The 8298-nt window shown below is 37.3% G+C and overlaps 1 pseudogene; it reads right to left on the bottom strand.

The window, feature by feature from the left end:
* Nucleotides 1-1069: 1069 nt before the first annotated feature.
* On the bottom strand, nucleotides 1070-8092 carry LOC136322262 (eukaryotic translation initiation factor 3 subunit I-like; annotated as a pseudogene).
* Between the last annotated feature and the right edge of the window lie 206 nt (nucleotides 8093-8298).

The raw sequence follows: 8298 nt of genomic DNA, 5'->3' as shown, positions 1-8298 counted from the left end.
AAACACTGGTTTTATCATTATACATCAATTGCAAACAATGCCAGTGATAAAATACCCACACCCTTTGTACCGCACTGCTCACAAATGCATAATTCTTGTTCCTTCTTCACACAGATATTTTGTCGTTAAGTGATCTATACTCTTAGATCATGGGTTTTTTTCTTCTTGTACTAGATTCTGAACCAATTTTGTCTGCCTGGTTCCCTTTCTGAAAGAGGAAGCTGCAGTGGGAGGGACACTTTTCAAATGACATGGAGTTTCTACCTATAAAGATAATAAGACTAACAGTAAATTTAGGTTTGTAATGAGAAAGGAAAAAGAAGTACAAGTAGTCAGCCTCATTATTATTCACACTGTCTAGGATCAATGACACTTTGCAATTGTATTAACTAGTTAATTCATTTTTACAAATGGGTTTTCTCTTTTGGCTGCTGCTGAGTTCAATGGCAACAATTGTTTGCCTTAACTACAATTGTACTCAGTTCTCAGAAAATATTGACTTTTTACAAGCTCTTTTAGGCCATTTTGCCTTTAGAATGTTCTTTGCAAAAAGAACATCTCCAACAGTCAATTTTTATGTAGCCAGACACCAATCTAACTTTCATTACTTAAATGATTATGTATATGGAGAAGACAGAGCATTTAACTCTTGTTTTTGTTCAACTTCTGACACATTAACCTGAAAGATAAATATTGATTAAAGCAAGGACTTAGTGCCTTGATGTTTTGATTTCTAGACCTCAGCGTTTCCTTGAAATCTACCTTACTAGCTTCCATGAAAGTTTGCTCTGCACTTTCTGTTTGCAATCAACTTTCCAATTAACGCTATAACTGCATTCAGCACATCTCCACAATTAGGCTCAAAGAGTTCAGTGTTGTAAGGCCACTTAAAGACCATGTGTTCCTGAACCACTTTTAACAAAATATTACTTTTTAATTTCCAAACTAATTTATTATTTCTCAGAGTCCAAAACTTTCTGTGAGCCCTGGCTCAGAATCCTTGTTCTATCTGGGATGGAAATACAGTTCCTTAAGTCTCGATTTCAAATTCAAAGTACTGTGGGTCAAAGTAGTGAATGAAGACATCACCATGTTCTCAGCCACTGCTGTAGCTCTTGTTGTTAGGATGGAAGGCAGCACTGTTGATAGGTCTGAAGAGACTCTTGACTTTTCCAAACTCTTCTTGAAAGGCCAAGTGGAAGAACCTGGACTTGAACTTGCCAATCCTGGTGGAGCTGGTGGTTTCATCCCTGGCTTCCTGACCCTGCCCAGCACCCCATTGTCATAGTTAGGAGAGAGGACAGCTGAGTTGATGTAACACTCTGTCCAGAATATCTTCTGATGTTCAAGGGTTGTGGCGTAAAAGAGCTTGGCTGTGCTGTCCTTGGATGCAGTAACAAACATGGTTGTGTCCCTGGATAACTGGATGTTATTGATAAGCTGGTAGTGCTGCTTAACATTTGCCAACAACTCTCTAGACTTGGTGCCACACTGGTTGAGAACTCCACTATTATGGCCAAAATGATGCATTTCCTAGGTCCCCAAAGGGCACTGATGATCTTGGAGTCATTGCAAGGGATCTTCATGTAGGGCCCATTGTTATTGATCTGACTTGGATCCCCTAGGTCAACAAGCTCTCATAGCACTGGTAGCCCATAGAGAACATAATGATAGTGTCCCCAAACTCAAAGCCACAGGTCCAGAAGGCTCAATTGGTCTTAACGAGAGCCACTGCTTCCTTGTTTCATAGTCCCAGAGACCCCAGCTGTTGTCAGCTGAGCTGGTGTGGACATGCCTGGTGTCCTAGTCAGTGTCTTCACATCACATAATTCTAGTATGGGCCATGTAGGTACCCAGCCTCTCACCATTCACAAAGTAGCATATATAGACAATCTGGTCCTTGGCCCCTGTGAAGAGGAAGTCTCCTTCACCATTGTACTTAGTCTGTGTAATTGACCACTCATGCCCTTGCAGCAGGATGGGCTATCTCTGCAGTGACATCAGGAAAGAGGCAACATCAGGAAGATCAGAAGAGGCTAACAAAATCTTTTTTTCTTTTTTTTTTACTTTTTATTCTAACAAAATCTTGATCAACTGTTTCTTCAGTCCCTGCTTGAATACTTCCAGTGATGTAGATAGTATCACTTTCAGGTATATCGTATTTCACGTTTTATGGCAGTGGTTCTCAAAGTGTGAGCCCTAGAAGATTTCCAGGTGCACCCTATGATATTCCAGAGAAATATGTGCCTATTGGAGACCAAAAAACCAACAGGGTTTTTTGGAGTTTAGATTTTGGGGGGACAAAGGTGTGGGGAATTGGTTGTAAACTGAGAGTCTGCCCAAACCCCCACCTCATTTACCTGATTAGGTTGCAAAAGGCTGTTAAGCTGTGGTGCTGGATTGTTTACACTACCCCCCATGTTCCCTGGAAAGACTAGAGGCAAGTTTCTTCTATCCTTTGTTTGGTGTAAAGTTAAGATAATATGTATGGTGGGGGTTTTCTGCACTCAACACAATTAAGAGTAGAAAGAGAGGAATTCTTCAATGTATTGACAAGGAAATGAGAGTTAGCCTTTCAAATATATGCCCAAACATTGAAGACATCACTAGGACACGTCAGGCTCATGTTTCTCATAAACACAAGAATGAAAAAACTTAACACATTTGCGCCGGGACCTACAGAATTTACTAAATCTTATTAAGAATATATCTATATATATAGAAAAATAATTTTTTGTTGTTTTTTTATTTTTTAACCCCTCTTTTTTTACAAATTTTAAAAGGCATAACAAAAAATGTAACAAAAAAGTGTTTTTTAATGTCAGAATAAATTTAATTTTCTCATATTTATTTTTTTTAATTACCATAAAAGCACACTCGGACTTTATATTTTTTTATTTAATATTTGACTTAATTATTTTAACATATTTCTCAGAAATTTGTATATAGTGCACCAACAATTATTTGTAGAATTTTAAATGTGCCCTGACTTCAAAAAGTTTGAGAACCACTGTTTTATGGTATAACAGTATTGTTTTTCATTTTGAGTTGGAATCTATTCCTTGCTTGTCTTCATGAGTAACAAAAAAAATAAAATAAAAGAAACCAGAAAAATAAACACTTTCTTGTTTGTGGGAAGTAGAAAGTTATTTATTGAAATCTCAGCTGCTTTATTATATTTTTTACATTAGGATACAAGGTGAAGATGATAATGACTATGGAATAATTTAAATCTGGGCTTCAGAGAGATTATAAAATAAACAGTATTCTATGGGAGTAAGGCACATGGATGAATTATATGATATCTTTGCTTTCCCAGCCCACCCTCAGATAAAATGTATAGATATATAACAAGAATGATAGCTGGCTGGGACAGGTTGTGGTTACTGCTGTATGTATGTTACTGTGTGTGTATGTATGTGTGTGGGGGGACTGCAAAATGAACAGGGAAATCCTAATCATTTTATATTTGTGATTGGGGAAGAGAAAATTCTGCTACCATTGTCCTCCCATTCCCTACCCCAGCCCCCATTATACTGAGCAACCAGAGTCATCTTTTGTCTCTCACTTTGGATACACAGCTGCCTCTATTAGCCAGTGGCTTTGGAAATATCAACACCAGGCTGTTCTTTTTTTTTTTTTTAATTAAATTTAATGAAATAACATTGATCAATAAGAGTACATAGATTTCAGGTGAACATCTCTATACTATTTGAAATGATAATTGCATTGTGTGCCCATCACCCAAAGTCAAATCATTTTCTGTCACTATATATTTGTCCCTTTTAAATGCCCTTCCCCACCCTCCTCCCTCAGGTAACCATTTTACTTTTATCTATGTCCCTGAGTCTCAGTTTTATATCCCACCTATGTGTGAAAGCATACAGTTCTTAGATTTTTCTGATTTACTTATTTCATTCAGTATAATGTCTTCAAGGTCCATCCATGTTGTCGTAAATGGCACTGTGTCACCATTTCTTATGGCTGAGTAGTATTCCATATATACCACATCTTCTTTATCCAATCCTCTATCTAAGGACTCTTTGGTTGTTTTCATGTCTTGGCCACTGTGAATAATGCTGTGAAGAATATGGGAGTGAATATGTCTTTGTGTACCAATGTTTTTGAGTTATTTGAGTAGATGCCAAGTAGAAGGATTGCTGGGTGATATGACAATTCTATTCTTAATTTTTGGAGGAACTACTATATTTCTTCCCTAATGGCTGTACCAGTTTATATTTCCACTAGCAGTGAATGAGGGTTCCTTTTTCTCCACAGCTAATCCAACACTTGTTATTACCTGTCTTGTTAATAATAGCCAATCTAACAGGTGTCAGGTGGTATCTCATTGTAGTTTTGATTAGCATTTCTCCAATAGTTAGTGAAGATGAGCATTTTTTCATATATCTGTTTGTCATTTGTATGTCTCCTTGGGAGAAGTGTCTGTTCAGGTCCTCTCCCCATGTTCTAACTGGATTGTTTGTTTGTTTGTTGCTGAGCTTTTGAGTCCTTTATATATTTTGTACATTAACCCCTTATCAGAGATGATGTTTGTGAATATCAACTCCCATGGGTTGGCTACCTTTTTGTTTTGTTGTCAGTTTCTTTTACTATGCAGAAGCTTTTTAGAAGTTTGCCATAGTCCCATTATTTATTGTTGCCTTTATTTCTTTTTGAGTTTAAATTTATAAAATATTCTTTATGGCTAAGGTTCATAAATTTAGTGCCTATATTTTCTTCCATGTAATTTATTGTTTTAGATCTTATATTTAGGTCTTTGATTCATTTTGAATTAAGTTTTGTACATGGGCACAAACTGTAGGCAAATTTCATTCTTTTGCATGTGGCTTTCCAATTTTCCCAGCACCACTTATTGAAGAGGCTTTCTTTTCTCCATTGTGTGTTTTTGGCTCCTTTTTGAAGATTATTTTTCCATTTACATGTGCTTTTATTTCTGGGCTCTCAATTCTGTTCCTTTGGTCTGTATGTCTGTTTTTCTTCTAGTATCATGCTAGTTTGAGTATGGTGGCTCTGTGGTATAACTTAAGTTAAGTAGTGTGATACTTCCCACTCCTTTCTTTTTTCTCAGGATTGCTTTGGCTATTTGAGGTCTTTTATCATTTCATACAAACCTGGTGATTTTTTGTTATATATTTTTAAAGAATGACATTGGGATTTTAATGGGGATTGCATTAAATTTGTATATTGCTTTGGGTAATATGGCCATTTTAACTATGTTGATTCTTCTAACCCATGCTGTTCTTTCTGAGAAAGGGTATAAGCCATTAGAAGCAGTGGTGGATAGCTCAGCCTTGGCTATCGCTAACCCAATGGCTTCTCCCTCACTCTGAGAAAAGCTGGAAGAAGGCTCTTCAGGTTTAAGAGAAATAATAAGGCCAAAGTTGATGTTTTATGCGAGATCATGTGTGGCACTTAAATTAAAGACAGAGGTCAGGGAATCAGATAAGATAGGTGCCACAGTTTGAGGGTTACTGAAATCCCTGCTATTCAAAATCCTGAGACTTTTAGGGAAATAAATCTCAGTCATCTCAAACACATCAAGGCTGTGAACAAATAATTTCCTCTCTCCAGGTGCTTGTCTCCCTGACTGTAAAATGAGTAGGTGGAAATGAGATGGAAACAAACTTCTTTTCAGCTCTTACAGTCTAAGAATCTAAGCTTGGGGTTGAATTTAGAGTTCAGAACCAGGTTTGAGCTGAGGGTAGGGGAAGAGAAATTGTGTTGTGTTAAAACCCTTTGTAAAATCCTTTTGAAAATATACACCCTGAACTTGAAAGTGATTTACTTTCTCAAACAGTCACAAAGCTTTCAAACGAAAGGACTTCCTTCTAGTATATGAGTTGGAAGAAACAGTGTGTGACAGACTAAAGTGAATACTTTATGTTTAGGTGGGTTTGAACACATCTAAGGTAACTGTTACTTTGATAGAAAGTGTTTCAGGGGAGTTACAGAGATGAAAGCACAATTTGTATAGCATAAGCTTATGGAGTGGGCTTTATAAATTTGGGTATTGTTTCAGAAGCAATACTACTCAAAGGAGCTTAAAACAAAAACCATGGCAGCTATACAATTGAGCTCTAAGAATATTAAAACATTATTAGTGACCAGGAAGGAAAAAATCAAATAACCATTGATCATCTCTTTTGATGGATTTAACTTGATTATGAAATCCTTTATTGTTCTCCAATTCCCTGACCCTCAATACATCCTGTAATTTTTCTGTTCACAAACATTATTAAGCAATAGGAAGTTTGGTCACTCAAATATTCTAGTCCAGGAGGGTCCTGCCACATTTATCACACATAGATCACCAATTGAAAATAATTTTTCAAAATAAAAGACACAGTGGCACATTATATTCATTAAGCAAAATTAGGGAACTGCTAACAACAGAAGAGGTAATTGATGTTAGAAGGAAAAAAGAAAAGAAAAAAAGGGCCCCCTAATGAAGATGTCCACACTAAGGCGTTTGAAATTGGGTACAGTAGTTGAGGAACTTTTAATGATTTAAACCAAGGCAAAGGTGGTATAAATGAAAGCGAGGAAACTGATTAAAAAGATATTTAGCAAATAAAACTCACCAGACCTAGTAATGTAGTATAGAGGGCAGAGAGGGAGGGATGAGGGAGGAGAAAAGGTATTTCTTAAGATTTTTTCTTGAAAAGCTGAGTGAATGTTACAAAGGTAACCACTCACAAAGGTAAAGACAATAGTGTAGAGAGCTTGCTTTGGGGAAAACATGGTACATCTATTTTGATATTTTGCACTTGAGATGTATATAGGCAACACTGAGGTGAAATGACTGGTAGGCAGATAAATATCTACTTATATGGATCTACAGCACATGAGTGACAGTGAAAGTTACAGGAGTGGATGGGATTTCCAAGGGACACTGCAGAATGGGAAAACAGGGTAGTATCCCTACAATCACCTCACTAAGGAGATGAAATAGAACAGATCACAGTATTAAGAGGAAAACCTGGAAAAGGGGGTTTCTTGAAAGTTAAAGGAAGAAAGCTTTCCAGAGGAATAGAAACAAAAATATCCCAGAAGGAACAATGGTGAAATACCCCAGAGAGCTCAAGCAAATCAGAGACCTGCAAAGTAACTCTCTGGGAGGGAAGCACCTTTTCTCCAGTCCTCTGGTTTCCTTCAGAGGCACGTTACTCATAATCTTTACACCTATTTCCGCATATCTTTATCGGGCCCTATGTCATTGCTATTGGTCCATTTTTCCTGATTGCAGCTTATTCATAAGCAGAACTGGTCACCAGGGTAGAATAAAATTTATACTTTCTCCTTCCTCTTCCACCTGGAATAGTGAAACAGGAACCTTGGTTAAGTGTGTCAGCCCTGAAGACTCAAAACTATCCTCAGATTACTGGTCTTGAGACCATAAGAACTTCACAGGTGCATTTGCCTTTCACATCAATACAGTATTTCTTCAATATTAGCTTCATCCATTTTCCTTTTTTCTTTTGTTGTGGAATTCAAGCAAGAATGAGGAGTGCTATTTACTGTGCCTCATCAAACCCTGCAACAATAAACAGTAAACTTGGCAAATAAGATCTTCTTACTCTTTGTGCCAAAAGGATTGGCCAGATTTCAGAGTGCTGCAAAGTGGTAGAGAAGATGTAATGCCATGGAACAGCTTTTATTTTTAAAATCATAAGCCAAATGTTTGATTACATGTCAGTAAAGGAACCAGGGTGGAGATTTAGGAGAGAAGAAGAAATAAAGATCAATTTGCATCAAAGTTTCTGAGACTTTGGGGTTGAAATTTAGAACAAAATTTGGGAATGGATCTTGGTTGGAGTGAGGGGTCATTGTTCTTTTGTGATAAAGTCTAAGAAAAGGATAGACTTGGTTCAGATTACTGGTCTGTCGTCTTTTGGGGAGTTGATGATGGCAAGAAACTGGGTTACTGGAGAGTTGAGGCAGTTCACACATCTTCATGAATCTCTATAACAGAATTACAGAATGCAGAACTGCAGCATTGAAAAAGACTAGCAGTTATTATAGATTGGGTTATTGGTTCCAATTCTGCACTTACCTGTGAAAATACACCCATGCCCTTTGCTATGTAGTATTGCAAAGCCTTCCCACTCTGGGTGGAGTGTGCATGTCATTGATATTGAACTTAGCCAGCTGACTTCCTTTTGACGATTGGATGTTGGTAGATGTGATGTGGCCAGAGGCCTAATATGTACTTGTGTAGTTTGTTTTGATCGCCATATGGTAATCATGCCCTAGATAGCCACTGTTCCTTAAACCTGG

The sequence above is a fragment of the Saccopteryx bilineata genome, chromosome 2 (assembly GCF_036850765.1).
Source record: "Saccopteryx bilineata isolate mSacBil1 chromosome 2, mSacBil1_pri_phased_curated, whole genome shotgun sequence".
NCBI classification, from domain to species: domain Eukaryota; kingdom Metazoa; phylum Chordata; class Mammalia; order Chiroptera; family Emballonuridae; genus Saccopteryx; species Saccopteryx bilineata.
This window is presented reverse-complemented; position numbering and strand designations above follow the sequence as displayed.